At 50.6% G+C, this 17,852-nt stretch overlaps 1 protein-coding gene across 2 annotated transcripts in view; it reads left to right on the top strand.

Annotated features, from left to right (window-relative positions):
• SCN3B (sodium voltage-gated channel beta subunit 3) overlaps positions 1-17,852 on the top strand; it is a 39,725-nt gene that overhangs the window by 1,795 nt on the left and 20,078 nt on the right. The gene's annotated exons all lie outside the window — the stretch shown is intronic.

Genomic DNA, 17,852 nt, shown 5'->3' with positions numbered 1-17,852 from the left:
TGTCGCTGCCGATTTGCTCTCACTCGGGAGCGCGCACCGGCAGCGCATCGGGCTCGCAAGCCCTACAAAGTACACAATCGGCATGCGATATGGCTTCCGATGTGCACTAAATCGGCAACATCGGAAGCCATGTCCATTTGTGTGTCTCCGAATTACTGCTGTCTGCTGGCAGTGAGTCTAACTACATCTTTTTCTCACACATGCACAAACACAGAGGCAATCACAAGGTAGCAGACTAGCTTTCGGTGACTCGGGTCCTCCCTGGCATGCTGGTATCTGTGGGTACCAAGGCTATCATGTGATGTATCTGTGTATGCCAGTGGCCGGTGGAGGACTGTCATTGGTGGGTCCTGGGCTATAGGGGGTTATTCAGAACGGGCTGTAGATTTGCTATTTGGTGATTTTAGCAACTCTGCTCATGCATGCCCTCACACTGCATTCTGGGAAATGTGACCACATTCTGAGTGGTGACAGGTGGAGGTGACGTGGCACAGACTGCGCAGGCGGGGCATTTTCTGCAATGACAAGTCGCTTTGGGGGAGCGATCCGGCATTCCAGGGAGCCCCCGCATGTAAGAGAGGACAGTAGCAATGTGCAATATTTCCCAAAGCTGCAAGTGATGCTGAATCAGGCCCCATGTCCCAATTTCCCCAAACCACAAAGACACAGGAAGACCCCCTCCAGTGTCTCGGATTATTCTGGGGTATGGTCTAGCTGCACACAGGGGGCCAAAAGGAGCCGCAGGCCCTGTTTTCTAGCAGAAGAATCTGGAAAATGTGTCCCCCCGTTATTCAGCAATAACCTTGTGGGAATGGCGGCTGGGGCAACACGCTGCTACCAATAGCACAATACGGAGTGACGGGCTGCCCCGATGGTGCCACACTCAGCTACAGGGGTAATAATGGGGAAGAGAATCACCTCCCATTAACCCTTTGCTGAATAGCGCGGTGATGTAAGAAATGTATAACTGGGTATACTGTCCCCAATAAACTCAGCCGTAGGTATACTCCTCCTGCAGCTTCTGACACCCAACACTGACATTATACATTCCTAATGTACATAACAAGCGTTCCTCTGTAGCAGCAGCTGCCCGCATGACATGGGCACTGACATACCCTGCCAACACCTAATGCCGGGCGGCACATTGCGAGGACACAGGGAACCCGGTGGTATATAGAGTTTCGCTGTAATATGGCGGCTATGCTGAGAAGCTATCGCTGTAATATGGCTGCTACGCAGAGAAGCTATCTCTGTAATATGGCGGCTATGCTGAGAAGCTATCGCTGTAATATGGCGGCTATGCTGAGAAGCTATCGCTGTAATATGGCGGCTATGCTGAGAAGCTATCGCTGTAATATGGCGGCTATGCTGAGAAGCTATCGCTGTAATATGGCGGCTATGCTGAGAAGCTATCGCTGTAATATGGCGGCTATGCTGAGAAGCTATCGCTGTAATATGGCGGCTATGCAGAGAAGCTATCGCTGTAATAGGGCGGCTATGCAGAGAAGCTATCGCTGTAATATGGCGGCTACGCTGAGAAGCTATCGCTGTAATAGGGCGGCTATGCAGAGAAGCTATCGCTGTAATATGGCGGCTATGCAGAGAAGCTATCGCTGTAATATGGCTGCTATGCTGAGAAGCTATCGCTGTAATATGGCGGCTATGCTGAGAAGCTATCGCTGTAATATGGCGGCTATGCAGAGAAGCTATCTCTGTAATATGGCGGCTATGCAGAGAAGCTATCGCTGTAATATGGCGGCTATGCAGAGAAGCTATCGCTGGAATATGGCGGCTACGCTGAGAAGCTATCGCTGTAATATGGCGGCTATGCAGAGAAGCTATCGCTGTAATATGGCGGCTATGCAGAGAAGCTATCCCTGTAATATGGCGGCTATGCAGAGAAGCTATCGCTGTAATATGGCGGCTACGCAGAGAAGCTATCGCTGTAATATGGCGGCTATGCAGAGAAGCTATCCCTGTAATATGGCGGCTATGCAGAGAAGCTATCGCTGTAATATGGCGGCTATGCAGAGAAGCTATCGCTGTAATATGGCGGCTATGCAGAGAAGCTATCGCTGTAATATGGCGGCTACGCTGAGAAGCTATCGCTGTAATATGGCGGCTATGCAGAGAAGGTATCGCTGTAATATGGCGGCTACGCAGAGAAGCTATCGCTGTAATATGGCGGCTACGCAGAGAAGCTATCGCTGTAATATGGCGGCTATGCTGAGAAGCTATCGCTGTAATATGGCTGCTATGCTGAGAAGCTATCGCTGTAATATGGCGGCTACGCTGAGAAGCTATCGCTGTAATATGGCGGCTGTGCAGAGAAGCTATCGCTGTAATATGGCGGCTATGCAGAGAAGCTATCGCTGTAATATGGCGGCTATGCAGAGAAGCTATCGCTGTAATATGGCGGCTATGCAGAGAAGCTATCGCTGTAATATGGCGGCTACGCAGAGAAGCTATCGCTGTAATATGGCGGCTACGCAGAGAAGCTATCGCTGTAATATGGCGGCTACGCAGAGAAGCTATCGCTGTAATATGGCGGCTACGCAGAGAAGCTATCGCTGTAATATGGCGGCTACGCAGAGAAGCTATCGCTGTAATATGGCGGCTACGCAGAGAAGCTATCGCTGTAATATGGCGGCTATGCAGAGAAGCTATCGCTGTAATATGGCTGCTATGCAGAGAAGCTATCGCTGTAATATGGCGGCTATGCAGAGAAGCTATCGCTGTAATATGGCGGCTATGCAGAGAAGCTATCTCTGTAATATGGCGGCTATGCAGAGAAGCTATCGCTGTAATATGGCGGCTATGCAGAGAAGCTATCGCTGGAATATGGCGGCTACGCTGAGAAGCTATCGCTGGAATATGGCGGCTATGCAGAGAAGCTATCGCTGTAATATGGCTGCTATGCAGAGAAGCTATCGCTGTAATATGGCGGCTATGCAGAGAAGCTATCGCTGTAATATGGCGGCTATGCAGAGAAGCTATCGCTGTAATATGGCGGCTATGCAGAGAAGCTATCGCTGGAATATGGCGGCTATGCAGAGAAGCTATCGCTGGAATATGGCGGCTACGCTGAGAAGCTATCGCTGTAATATGGCGGCTATGCAGAGAAGCTATCGCTGTAATATGGCGGCTATGCAGAGAAGCTATCCCTGTAATATGGCGGCTATGCAGAGAAGCTATCGCTGTAATATGGCGGCTATGCAGAGAAGCTATCCCTGTAATATGGCGGCTATGCAGAGAAGCTATCCCTGTAATATGGCGGCTATGCAGAGAAGCTATCGCTGTAATATGGCGGCTATGCAGAGAAGCTATCGCTGTAATATGGCGGCTATGCAGATAAGCTATCGCTGTAATATGGCGGCTACGCAGAGAAGCTATCGCTGTAATATGGCGGCTACGCAGAGAAGCTATCGCTGTAATATGGCGGCTACGCAGAGAAGCTATCGCTGTAATATGGCGGCTATGCTGAGAAGCTATCGCTGTAATATGGCTGCTATGCTGAGAAGCTATCGCTGTAATATGGCGGCTACGCTGAGAAGCTATCGCTGTAATATGGCGGCTATGCAGAGAAGCTATCGCTGTAATATGGCGGCTATGCAGAGAAGCTATCGCTGTAATATGGCGGCTATGCAGAGAAGCTATCGCTGTAATATGGCGGCTATGCAGAGAAGCTATCGCTGTAATATGGCGGCTATGCAGAGAAGCTATCGCTGTAATATGGCGGCTATGCAGAGAAGCTATCGCTGTAATATGGCGGCTATGCAGAGAAGCTATCGCTGTAATATGGCGGCTACGCTGAGAAGCTATCGCTGTAATATGGCGGCTACGCTGAGAAGCTATCGCTGTAATATGGCGGCTATGCAGAGAAGCTATGGCTGTAATATGGGTGCTATGCAGAGAAGCTATCGCTGTAATATGGCGGCTACGCAGAGAAGCTATCGCTGTAATATGGCGGCTACGCAGAGAAGCTATCGCTGTAATATGGCGGCTACGCAGAGAAGCTATGGCTGTAATATGGCGGCTACGCAGAGAAGCTATCGCTGTAATATGGCTGCTACGCAGAGAAGCTATCGCTGTAATATGGCTGCTACGCAGAGAAGCTATCGCTGTAATATGGCGGCTACGCAGAGAAGCTATCGCTGTAATATGGCGGCTACGCTGAGAAGCTATCGCTGTAATATGGCGGCTATGCAGAGAAGCTATCGCTGTAATATGGCGGCTATGCAGAGAAGCTATCGCTGTAATATGGCGGCTATGCAGAGAAGCTATCGCTGTAATATGGCTGCTATGCAGAGAAGCTATCGCTGTAATATGGCGGCTACGCTGGGAAGCTATCGCTGTAATATGGCGGCTACGCAGAGAAGCTATTGCTGTAATATGGCGGCTATGCAGAGAAGCTATCGCTGTAATATGGCGGCTATGCAGAGAAGCTATCCCTGTAATATGGCGGCTACGCTGGGAAGCTATCGCTGTAATATGGCGGCTACGCAGAGAAGCTATCGCTGTAATATGGCGGCTACGCAGAGAAGCTATCGCTGTAATATGGCGGCTATGCAGAGAAGCTATCGCTGTAATATGGCGGCTATGCAGAGAAGCTATCGCTGTAATATGGCGGCTATGCAGAAAAGCTATCGCTGTAATATGGCGGCTATGCAGAGAAGCTATCGCTGTAATATGGCGGCTATGCTGAGAAGCTATCGCTGTAATATGGCGGCTATGCTGAGAAGCTATCGCTGTAATAAGGCGGCTGGCTGTAATATGGCGGCTATGCAGAGAAGCTATCGCTGTAATATGGCGGCTATGCAGAGAAGCTATCGCTGTAATATGGCTGCTACGCTGAGAAGCTATCGCTGTAATATGGCGGCTACGCAGAGAAGCTAATGCTGTAATATGGCGGCTACGCAGAGAAGCTATCGCTGTAATATGGCGGCTATGCAGAGAAGCTATCGCTGTAATATGGCGGCTATGCAGAGAAGCTATCGCTGTAACATGGCGGCTATGCTGAGAAGCTATCGCTGTAACATGGCGGCTATGCAGAGAAGCTATCGCTGTAATATGGCTGCTATGCAGAGAAGCTATCGCTGTAATATGGCGGCTATGCTGAGAAGCTATGGCTGTAACATGGCGGCTATGCTGAGAAGCTATCGCTGTAACATGGCGGCTATGCAGAGAAGCTATCGCTGTAACATGGCGGCTATGCAGAGAAGCTATCGCTGTAATATGGCGGCTATGCTGAGAAGCTATCGCTGTAACATGGCGGCTATGCAGAGAAGCTATCGTTGTAACATGGCGGCTATGCAGAGAAGCTATCGCTGTAATATGGCGGCTATGCAGAGAAGCTATCGCTGTAATATGGCGGCTATGCAGAGAAGCTATCGCTGTAATATGGCGGCTACGCAGAGAAGCTAATGCTGTAATATGGCGGCTATGCAGAGAAGCTATCGCTGTAATATGGCGGCTATGCAGAGAAGCTATCGCTGTAATATGGCGGCTATGCAGAGAAGCTATCGCTGTAATATGGCGGCTATGCAGAGAAGCTATCGCTGTAATATGGCGGCTATGCAGAGAAGCTATCGCTGTAATATGGCGGCTATGCAGAGAAGCTAGCTATCGCTGTAATATGGCGGCTATGCTGAGAAGCTATCGCTGTAATATGGCGGCTATGCAGAGAAGCTATCGCTGTAATATGGCGGCTATGCAGAGAAGCTATCGCTGTAATATGGCGGCTATGCTGAGAAGCTATCGCTGTAATATGGCGGCTATGCAGAGAAGCTATCGCTGTAATATGGTGGCTATGCAGAGAAGCTATCGCTGTAATATGGCGGCTATGCAGAGAAGCTATCGCTGTAATATGGCGGCTATGCAGAGAAGCTATCGCTGTAATATGGCGGCTACGCTGAGAAGCTATCGCTGTAATATGGCGGCTACGCTGAGAAGCTATCGCTGTAATATGGCGGCTATGCAGAGAAGCTATCGCTGTAATATGGCGGCTATGCAGAGAAGCTATCGCTGTAATATGGCGGCTATGCAGAGAAGCTATGGCTGTAATATGGGTGCTATGCAGAGAAGCTATCGCTGTAATATGGCGGCTATGCAGAGAAGCTATCGCTGTAATATGGCGGCTACGCAGAGAAGCTATCGCTGTAATATGGCGGCTACGCAGAGAAGCTATGGCTGTAATATGGCGGCTACGCAGAGAAGCTATCGCTGTAATATGGCTGCTACGCAGAGAAGCTATTGCTGTAATATGGCTGCTACGCAGAGAAGCTATCGCTGTAATATGGTGGCTACGCAGAGAAGCTATCGCTGTAATATGGCGGCTACGCTGAGAAGCTATCGCTGTAATATGGCGGCTATGCAGAGAAGCTATCGCTGTAATATGGCGGCTATGCAGAGAAGCTATCGCTGTAATATGGCGGCTATGCAGAGAAGCTATCGCTGTAATATGGCGGCTATGCAGAGAAGCTATCGCTGTAATATGGCGGCTACGCTGGGAAGCTATCGCTGTAATATGGCGGCTACGCAGAGAAGCTATCGCTGTAATATGGCGGCTACGCAGAGAAGCTATCGCTGTAATATGGCGGCTATGCAGAGAAGCTATCGCTGTAATATGGCGGCTATGCAGAGAAGCTATCGCTGTAATATGGCGGCTATGCAGAAAAGCTATCGCTGTAATATGGCGGCTATGCAGAGAAGCTATCGCTGTAATATGGCGGCTATGCTGAGAAGCTATCGCTGTAATAAGGCGGCTGGCTGTAATATGGCGGCTATGCAGAGAAGCTATCGCTGTAATATGGCGGCTATGCAGAGAAGCTATCGCTGTAATATGGCTGCTACGCTGAGAAGCTATCGCTGTAATATGGCGGCTACGCAGAGAAGCTAATGCTGTAATATGGCGGCTACGCAGAGAAGCTATCGCTGTAATATGGCGGCTATGCAGAGAAGCTATCGCTGTAATATGGCGGCTATGCAGAGAAGCTATCGCTGTAACATGGCGGCTATGCTGAGAAGCTATCGCTGTAACATGGCGGCTATGCAGAGAAGCTATCGCTGTAATATGGCTGCTATGCAGAGAAGCTATCGCTGTAATATGGCGGCTATGCTGAGAAGCTATGGCTGTAATATGGCGGCTATGCTGAGAAGCTATCGCTGTAACATGGCAGCTATGCAGAGAAGCTATCGCTGTAACATGGCGGCTATGCAGAGAAGCTATCGCTGTAATATGGCGGCTATGCTGAGAAGCTATCGCTGTAACATGGCGGCTATGCAGAGAAGCTATCGTTGTAACATGGCGGCTATGCAGAGAAGCTATCGCTGTAATATGGCGGCTATGCAGAGAAGCTATCGCTGTAATATGGCGGCTATGCAGAGAAGCTATCGCTGTAATATGGCGGCTATGCAGAGAAGCTAATGCTGTAATATGGCGGCTATGCAGAGAAGCTATCGCTGTAATATGGCGGCTATGCAGAGAAGCTATCGCTGTAATATGGCGGCTATGCAGAGAAGCTATCGCTGTAATATGGCGGCTATGCAGAGAAGCTATCGCTGTAATATGGCGGCTATGCAGAGAAGCTATCGCTGTAATATGGCGGCTATGCAGAGAAGCTAGCTATCGCTGTAATATGGCGGCTATGCTGAGAAGCTATCGCTGTAATATGGCGGCTATGCAGAGAAGCTATCGCTGTAATATGGCGGCTATGCAGAGAAGCTATCGCTGTAATATGGCGGTTATGCTGAGAAGCTATCGCTGTAATATGGCGGCTATGCAGAGAAGCTATCGCTGTAATATGGCGGCTATGCAGAGAAGCTATCGCTGTAATATGGCGGCTATGCAGAGAAGCTATCGCTGTAATATGGCGGCTATGCAGAGAAGCTATCGCTGTAATATGGCGGCTATGCAGAGAAGCTATCGCTGTAATATGGCGGCTATGCAGAGAAGCTATCGCTGTAATATGGCTGCTATGCTGAGAAGCTATCGCTGTAATTTGGTGGCTACGCAGAGAAGCTAATGCTGTAATATGGCGGCTACGCAGAGAAGCTATCGCTGTAATATGGCGGCTATGCAGAGAAGCTATCGCTGTAATATGGCGGCTATGCAGAGAAGCTATCGCTGTAATATGGCGGCTATGCAGAGAAGCTATCGCTGTAATATGGCGGCTATGCAGAGAAGCTATCGCTGTAATATGGCTGCTATGCAGAGAAGCTATCGCTGTAATATGGCTGCTATGCAGAGAAGCTATCGCTGTAATATAGCGGCTATGCTGAGAAGCTATCGCTGTAATATGGCGGCTATGCAGAGAAGCTATCGCTGTAATATGGCGGCTATGCAGAGAAGCTATCGCTGTAATATGGCGGCTATGCTGAGAAGCTATCGCTGTAATATGGTGGCTACGCAGAGAAGCTAATGCTGTAATATGGCGGCTACGCAGAGAAGCTATCACTGTAATATGGCGGCTATGCAGAGAAGCTATCGCTGTAATATGGCGGCTATGCAGAGAAGCTATCGCTGTAATATGGCGGCTATGCTGAGAAGCTATCACTGTAATATGGTGGCTACGCAGAGAAGCTAATGCTGTAATATGGCGGCTATGCAGAGAAGCTATCGCTGTAATATGGCGGCTATGCAGAGAAGCTATCGCTGTAATATGGCGGCTATGCAGAGAAGCTGTCGCTGTAATATGGCGGCTATGCTGAGAAGCTATGGCTGTAATATGGCGGCTATGCAGAGAAGCTATCGCTGTAATATGGCGGCTATGCAGAGAAGCTATCGCTGTAATATGGCTGCTATGCTGAGAAGCTATCGCTGTAATATGGCGGCTACGCAGAGAAGCTAATGCTGTAATATGGCGGCTACGCAGAGAAGCTATCGCTATAATATGGCGGCTATGCAGAGAAGCTATCGCTGTAATATGGCGGCTATGCAGAGAAGCTATCGCTGTAATATGGCGGCTATGCAGAGAAGCTATCGCTGTAATATGGCTGCTATGCAGAGAAGCTATCGCTGTAATATGGCGGCTATGCTGAGAAGCTATCGCTGTAACATGGCGGCTATGCAGAGAAGCTATCGCTGTAATATGGCGGCTATGCAGAGAAGCTATCGCTGTAATATGGCGGCTATGCTGAGAAGCTATCGCTGTAACATGGCGGCTATGCAGAGAAGCTATCGCTGTAACATGGCGGCTATGCAGAGAAGCTATCGCTGTAATATGGCGGCTATGCAGAGAAGCTATCGCTGTAATATGGCGGCTATGCAGAGAAGCTATCGCTGTAATATGGCGGCTATGCAGAGAAGCTATCGCTGTAATATGGCGGCTACGCTGAGAAGCTATCGCTGTAATATGGCGGCTACGCAGAGAAGCTAATGCTGTAATATGGCGGCTATGCAGAGAAGCTATCGCTGTAATATGGCGGCTATGCAGAGAAGCTATCGCTGTAATATGGCGGCTATGCAGAGAAGCTATCGCTGTAATATGGCGGCTATGCTGAGAAGCTATCGCTGTAATATGGCGGCTATGCAGAGAAGCTATCGCTGTAATATGGCGGCTATGCAGAGAAGCTATGGCTGTAATATGGCTGCTATGCTGAGAAGCTATGGCTGTAATATGGCGGCTATGCAGAGAAGCTATCGCTGTAATATGGCGGCTATGCTGAGAAGCTATCGCTGTAATATGGCGGCTATGCAGAGAAGCTATGGCTGTAATATGGCTGCTATGCTGAGAAGCTATGGCTGTAATATGGCTGCTATGCTGAGAAGCTATGGCTGTAATATGGCTGCTATGCTGAGAAGCTATCGCTGTAATATGGCGGCTATGCAGAGAAGCTATGGCTGTAATATGGCTGCTATGCTGAGAAGCTATCGCTGTAATATGGCTGCTATGCTGAGAAGCTATCGCTGTAATATGGCGGCTATGCAGAGAAGCTATCGCTGTAATATGGCGGCTATGCAGAGAAGCTATCGCTGTAATATGGCGGCTATGCAGAGAAGCTATGGCTGTAATATGGCGGCTATGCTGAGAAGCTATGGCTGTAATATGGCGGCTATGCAGAGAAGCTATCGCTGTAATATGGCGGCTATGCAGAGAAGCTAACGCTGTAATATGGCGGCTATGCAGAGAAGCTAACGCTGTAATATGGCGGCTATGCTGAGAAGCTAACGCTGTAATATGGCGGCTATGCTGAGAAGCTATCGCTGTAATATGGCGGCTATGCAGAGAAGCTATGGCTGTAATATGGCTGCTATGCTGAGAAGCTATCGCTGTAATATGGCGGCTATGCAGAGAAGCTATCGCTGTAATATGGCGGCTATGCAGAGAAGCTATCGCTGTAATATGGCGGCTATGCTGATAAGCTATCGCTGTAATATGGCGGCTATGCTGAGAAGCTATCGCTGTAATATGGCGGCTATGCAGAGAAGCTATCGCTGTAATATGGCGGCTATGCAGAGAAGCTATCCCTGTAATATGGCGGCTATGCAGAGAAGCTATCGCTGTAATATGGCGGCTATGCAGAGAAGCTATCCCTGTAATATGGCGGCTATGCAGAGAAGCTATCCCTGTAATATGGCGGCTATGCAGAGAAGCTATCCCTGTAATATGGCGGCTATGCAGAGAAGCTATCCCTGTAATATGGCGGCTATGCAGAGAAGCTATCGCTGTAATATGGCGGCTATGCAGAGAAGCTATCGCTGTAATATGGCGGCTATGCAGAGAAGCTATCGCTGTAATATGGAGGCTACGCTGAGAAGCTATCGCTGTAATATGGCGGCTATGCTGAGAAGCTATTGCTGTAATATGGCGGCTATGCAGAGAAGCTATCGCTGTAATATGGCGGCTATGCAGAGAAGCTATCGCTGTAATATGGCGGCTATGCAGAGAAGCTATCGCTGTAATATGGCGGCTATGCAGAGAAGCTATCGCTGTAATATGGCGGCTATGCAGAGAAGCTATCGCTGTAATATGGCGGCTACGCAGAGAAGCTATCGCTGTAATATGGCGGCTGTGCTGAGAAGCTATCGCTGTAATATGGCGGCTGTGCAGAGAAGCTATTGCTGTAATATGGCGGCTGTGCTGAGAAGCTATGGCTGTAATATGGCGGCTATGCAGAGAAGCTATCGCTGTAATATGGCGGCTATGCAGAGAAGCTATCGCTGTAATATGGCGGCTACGCAGAGAAGCTATCGCTGTAATATGGCGGCTATGCTGAGAAGCTATGGCTGTAATATGGCTGCTATGCTGAGAAGCTATAGCTGTAATATGGCGGCTATGCAGAGAAGCTATCGCTGTAATATGGCGGCTATGCTGAGAAGCTATCGCTGTAATATGGCGGCTATGCAGAGAAGCTATCGCTGTAATATGGCGGCTACGCAGAGAAGCTATCGCTGTAATATGGCGGTTATGCAGAGAAGCTATCGCTGTAATATGGCTGCTATGCAGAGAAGCTATCGCTGTATGACTGGAACAAGAACCATACATCAATAGATTGGGGGAATTGGCCGCCCAGGGACTACAGTGCTACCGTATGCTCGTGCGCAGGGCGCAGTGGGCGTGGTCACCACATAAGGTCAGCCCATGTCAGAAAGCCTTCATATCCATGACTGGTTCTGCCAGATTCCTGCATAAAACATAAATATCTTAGGGCCAGATGTGTCAAGCTTCACAAAGTGATAAAGTGGAGAGAGATAAACAGAAAGCCAATCAGCTCCTAACTTTTTCTAACCCAGTCTGCAACATGGCAGGTAGGAGCTGATTGGCTGTTTGTTTATTACTCTCCACTATCACTTTGTGAAGCTTGATACATCCGGCCTCTAGTCTGATGCGTGTGGTCCGAGGGCATCTAATAGTATCCTGGCATCGGTCCCGCCAGCGTGTCGCCCAGATAACGCATGTTGGAGTCACGCTCTATAACATTCCTGATGCAGAACCAGTGTATGGAAATGTCGGCAGTGACTCAGCGTGTCGGCACTCAGGCCGCAATGTCACCTGCAGGACTCAGCCCATGTAGCTGCTGGATGGAAAGCAGGTTTTTATTTTTTATAAGAACCTTTTAAATACTTGGCAACAAGTCAACGTAGTGGCACATGAAAAGGTTGACATGCGTTTCACGATCTTTTCCTTTTTCTGGACTTTTTCATACTTTACGATCCACATACTTCATGTAAGCGAAGCGAGCCACGCCGGGGTACGCGCTACACTAGTTGTCGGTCCGTGTCGATACTGATCAACTCTTGTTGACCTTTTCATTTGTCTACCTTCCTCCAGTCAACCTTTTGCATGTTTCGACTTTTTTTCCATGTCGGCCCGGTGCCTGTTCACCTTTCTGGGCCGTACTTATTGACTGTCGACCCTTTGCTCCAAACCCAAAAAATCCTTACAGAGACCTAAGGATGAAATAGGGCTGAGGTTCCCTAAATGTTACAAAAGGGGCCACTTGGGACGGGCCGGGTGGCTCTTTGTGTCTTTGTCGTACAGTTGTACCCTCATATAAAAGGACAGTATACGGTATATACCCATCTATTTGTGTCCTGAGAGGCCGCATGTACCTAGGGAGTATTTCGTTACGGATGAGATAAGTGCACCGTAATGAGTTCTAGGACGTCGTTATACTGGAATCAGGTAATGTGATCGCAGCGAGTAATGCCAGGAAGAGCAGACGTCTGCATATCTCTGGCTGGGGTCATTGTAGCCAGGGAGGGGGCCACACTGTGCTGCCTTTGCCAAGCACAATCCAGTATTGTACCTGGAGTATGTACCAGTGAGACCTCAGTTGGGCCCGGCGTGAACATACAGTATGTCCTTATAGATCAGCGAGCAGAAGCCGCGTAGAAGGCAGCAGAGGGGCAGATCTCTGTGTACAAGGCAGCAGAGGGGCAGATTTCTGTGTACAAGGCAGCAGATGGGCAGATTTCTGTGTACAAGGCAGCAGAGGGGCAGATTTCTGTGTACAAGGCAGCAGAGGGGCAGATTTCTGTGTACAAGGCAGCAGAGGGGCAGATTTCTGTGTACAAGGCAGCAGAGGGGCAGATTTCTGTGTACAAGGCAGCAGAGGGGCAGATTTCTGTGTACAAGGCAGCAGAGGGGCAGATTTCCGGCCCGGCGTGAACATACAGTATGTCCTTATAGATCAGCGAGCAGAAGCCGCGTACAAGGCAGCAGAGAGGCAGATCTCTGTGTACAAGGCCGCAGAGAGGCAGATCTCTGTGTACAAGGCAGCAGAGGGGCAGATCTCTGTGTACAAGACAGCAGAGGGGCAGATTTCTGTGTACAAGGCAGCATAGGGGCAGATTTCTGTGTACAAGGCAGCAGAGGGGTAGATCTCTGTGTACAAGGCAGCAGAGGGGCAGATATCTGTGTACAAGGCAGCAGAGGGGCAGATCTCTGTGTACAAGGCACCAGAGGGGCAGATCTCTGTGCACATTGCACCAGAGGGGCAGATCTCTGTGTACAAGGCAGCAGAGGGGCAGATCTCTGTGTACAAGGCAGCAGAGGGGCAGATCTGAGTGTACAAGGCACCAGAGAGGCAGATCTCTGTGTACAAGGCACCAGAGGGGCAGATTTATGTGTACAAGGCAGCAGAGGGGCAGCTCTCTGTGTACAAGGCAGCAGAGGGGCAGATTTCTGTGTACAAGGCAGCAGAGGGGCAGATTTCTACGTACAAGGCAGCAGAGGGGCAGATTTCCACATACAAGGCAGCAGAGGGGCAGATTTCCACATACAAGGCAGCAGAGGGGCAGATTTCCACGTACAAGGCAGCAGAGGGGCAGATTTCCACGTACAAGGCAGCAGAGGGGCAGATCTCTGTGTACAAGGCAGCAGATGGGCAGATTTCTGTGTACAAGGCAGCAGAGGGGCAGATTTCTGTGTACAAGGCAGCAGAGGGGCAGATTTCTGTGTACAAGGCAGCAGAGGGGCAGATTTCTGTGTACAAGGCAGCAGAGGGGCAGATTTCTGTGTACAAGGCAGCAGAGGGGCAGATTTCCGGCCCGGCGTGAACATACAGTATGTCCTTATAGATCAGCGAGCAGAAGCCGCGTACAAAGCAGCAGAGAGGCAGATCTCTGTGTACAAGGCTGCAGAGAGGCAGATCTATGTGTACAAGGCAGCAGAGGGGCAGATCTCTGTGTACAAGGCAGCAGAGGGGCAGATCTCTGTGTACAAGGCAGCAGAGGGGCAGATTTCTGTGTACAAGGCAGCAGAGGGGCAGATTTCTGTGTACAAGGCAGCAGAGGGGCAGATTTCTGTGTACAAGGCAGCAGAGGGGCAGATTTCCGGCCCGGCGTGAACATACAGTATGTCCTTATAGATCAGCGAGCAGAAGCCGCGTACAAAGCAGCAGAGAGGCAGATCTCTGTGTACAAGGCTGCAGAGAGGCAGATCTATGTGTACAAGGCAGCAGAGGGGCAGATCTCTGTGTACAAGGCAGCAGAGGGGCAGATCTCTGTGTACAAGGCAGCAGAGGGGCAGATTTCTGTGTACAAGGCAGCAGAGGGGCAGATTTCTGTGTACAAGGCAGCAGAGGGGCAGAATTATGTGTACAAGGCAGCAGAGGGGCAGATTTCCGGCCCGGCGTGAACATACAGTATGTCCTTATAGATCAGCGAGCAGAAGCCGCGTACAAGGCAGCGGAGGGGCAGATCTCTGTGTACAAGGCAGCGGAGGGGCAGATCTCTGTGTACAAGGCAGCGGAGGGGCAGATCTCTGTGTACAAGGCAGCAGAGGGGCAGATCTCTGTGTACAAGGCAGCAGAGGGGCAGATCTCTGTGTACAAGGCAGCAGAGGGGCAGATCTCTGTGTACAAGGCAGCAGAGGGGCAGATCTGAGTGTACAAGGCAGCAGAGGGGCAGATCTCTGTGTACAAGGCAGCAGAGGGGCAGATCTCTGTGTACAAGGCAGCAGAGGGGCAGATCTCTGTGTACAAGGCAGCAGAGGGGCAGATCTCTGTGTACAAGGCAGCAGAGGGGCAGATCTCTGTGTTCAAGGCAGCAGAGGGGCAGATCTCTGTGTCCAAGGCCGCAGAGGGGCAGATCTCTGTGTACAAGGCACCAGAGGGGCAGATCTCTGTGTACAAGGCACCAGAGGGGCAGATCTCTGTGTACAAGGCAGCAGAGGGGCAGATCTCTGTGTACAAGGCAGCAGAGGGGCAGATCTGAGTGTACAAGGCACCAGAGGGGCAGATCTCTGTGTACAAGGCACCAGAGGGGCAGATTTATGTGTACAAGGCAGCAGAGGGGCAGCTCTCTGTGTACAAGGCAGCAGAGGGGCAGATTTCTGTGTACAAGGCAGCAGAGGGGCAGATTTCTACGTACAAGGCAGCAGAGGGGCAGATTTCCACATACAAGGCAGCAGAGGGGCAGATTTCCACATACAAGGCAGCAGAGGGGCAGATTTCCACGTACAAGGCAGCAGAGGGGCAGATTTCCACGTACAAGGCAGCAGAGGGGCAGATCTCTGTGTACAAGGCAGCAGATGGGCAGATTTCTGTGTACAAGGCAGCAGAGGGGCAGATTTCTGTGTACAAGGCAGCAGAGGGGCAGATTTCTGTGTACAAGGCAGCAGAGGGGCAGATTTCTGTGTACAAGGCAGCAGAGGGGCAGATTTCTGTGTACAAGGCAGCAGAGGGGCAGATTTCCGGCCCGGCGTGAACATACAGTATGTCCTTATAGATCAGCGAGCAGAAGCCGCGTACAAGGCAGCAGAGAGGCAGATCTCTGTGTACAAGGCCGCAGAGAGGCAGATCTCTGTGTACAAGGCAGCAGAGGGGCAGATCTCTGTGTACAAGGCAGCAGAGGGGCAGATCTCTGTGTACAAGGCAGCAGAGGGGCAGATTTCTGTGTACAAGGCAGCAGAGGGGTAGATCTCTGTGTACAAGGCAGCAGAGGGGCAGATATCTGTGTACAAGGCAGCAGAGGGGCAGATCTCTGTGTACAAGGCACCAGAGGGGCAGATCTCTGTGTACAAGGCACCAGAGGGGCAGATCTCTGTGTACAAGGCAGCAGAGGGGCAGATCTCTGTGTACAAGGCAGCAGAGGGGCAGATCTGAGTGTACAAGGCACCAGAGGGGCAGATCTCTGTGTACAAGGCACCAGAGGGGCAGATTTATGTGTACAAGGCAGCAGAGGGGCAGCTCTCTGTGTACAAGGCAGCAGAGGGGCAGATTTCTGTGTACAAGGCAGCAGAGGGGCAGATTTCTACGTACAAGGCAGCAGAGGGGCAGATTTCCACATACAAGGCAGCAGAGGGGCAGATTTCCACATACAAGGCAGCAGAGGGGCAGATTTCCACGTACAAGGCAGCAGAGGGGCAGATTTCCACGTACAAGGCAGCAGAGGGGCAGATCTCTGTGTACAAGGCAGCAGATGGGCAGATTTCTGTGTACAAGGCAGCAGAGGGGCAGATTTCTGTGTACAAGGCAGCAGAGGGGCAGATTTCTGTGTACAAGGCAGCAGAGGGGCAGATTTCTGTGTACAAGGCAGCAGAGGGGCAGATTTCTGTGTACAAGGCAGCAGAGGGGCAGATTTCCGGCCCGGCGTGAACATACAGTATGTCCTTATAGATCAGCGAGCAGAAGCCGCATACAAGGCAGCAGAGAGGCAGATCTCTGTGTACAAGGCCGCAGAGAGGCAGATCTCTGTGTACAAGGCAGCAGAGGGGCAGATCTCTGTGTACAAGGCAGCAGAGGGGCAGATTTCTGTGTACAAGGCAGCAGAGGGGCAGATTTCTGTGTACAAGGCAGCAGAGGGGTAGATCTCTGTGTACAAGGCAGCAGAGGGGCAGATATCTGTGTACAAGGCAGCAGAGGGGCAGATCTCTGTGTACAAGGCAGCAGAGGGGCAGATTTCTGTGTACAAGGCAGCAGAGGGGCAGATTTCTGTGTACAAGGCAGCAGAGGGGCAGATTTCTGTGTACAAGGCAGCAGAGGGGCAGATTTCCGGCCCGGCGTGAACATACAGTATGTCCTTATAGATCAGCGAGCAGAAGCCACGTACAAGGCAGCAGAGTGGCAGATCTCTGTGTACAAGGCAGCAGAGGGGCAGATCTCTGTGTGCAAGGCCGCAGAGGGGCAGATCTCTGTGTACAAGGCACCAGAGTGGCAGATATATGTGTACAAGGCAGCAGAGGGGCAGATCTCTGTGTACAAGGCAGCAGAGGGGCAGATCTGAGTGTACAAGGCACCAGAGGGGCAGATATATGTGTACAAGGCAGCAGAAAGGCAGATTTATGTGTACAAGGCAGCAGAGGGGCAGCTCTCTGTGTACAAGGCAGCAGAGGGGCAGATTTCTGTGTACAAGGCAGCAGAGGGGCAGATTTCCGGCCCAGCGTGAACATACAGTATGTCCTTATAGATCAGCGAGCAGAAGCCACGTACAAGGCACCAGAGGGGCAGATTTCCACATACAAGGCAGCAGAGGGGCAGATTTCTACGTACAAGGCAGCAGAGGGGCAGATTTCCACATACAAGGCAGCAGAGGGGCAGATTTCCACATACAAGGCAGCAGAGGGGCAGATTTCCACGTACAAGGCAGCAGAGGGGCAGATTTCCACGTACAAGGCAGCAGAGGGGCAGATTTCCACGTACAAGGCAGCAGAGGGGCACATTTCCACGTACAAGGCAGCAGAGGGGCACATTTCCACGTACAAGGCAGCAGAGGGGCAGATTTCCACGTACAAGGCAGCAGAGGGGCAGATTTTCACATACAAGGCAGCAGAGGGGCAGATTTCCTTGAATACAGTTTGATAGACCGGAAATGATTAATCCAAAATCTTTGGGTGGCTCTATGGCTAATTATAGGTGCTGCATGTACTTAAGGTGCCCACACACGCACCGTTCCCGGTGGTGCGATG

The sequence above is a fragment of the Crinia signifera genome, chromosome 19, assembly GCF_055691185.1.
Source record: "Crinia signifera chromosome 19, ASM5569118v1, whole genome shotgun sequence".
NCBI lineage: Eukaryota > Metazoa > Chordata > Amphibia > Anura > Myobatrachidae > Crinia > Crinia signifera.
Note: the sequence above shows the minus strand (reverse complement) of the source record. Positions and strands in the feature narration are given on the sequence as shown.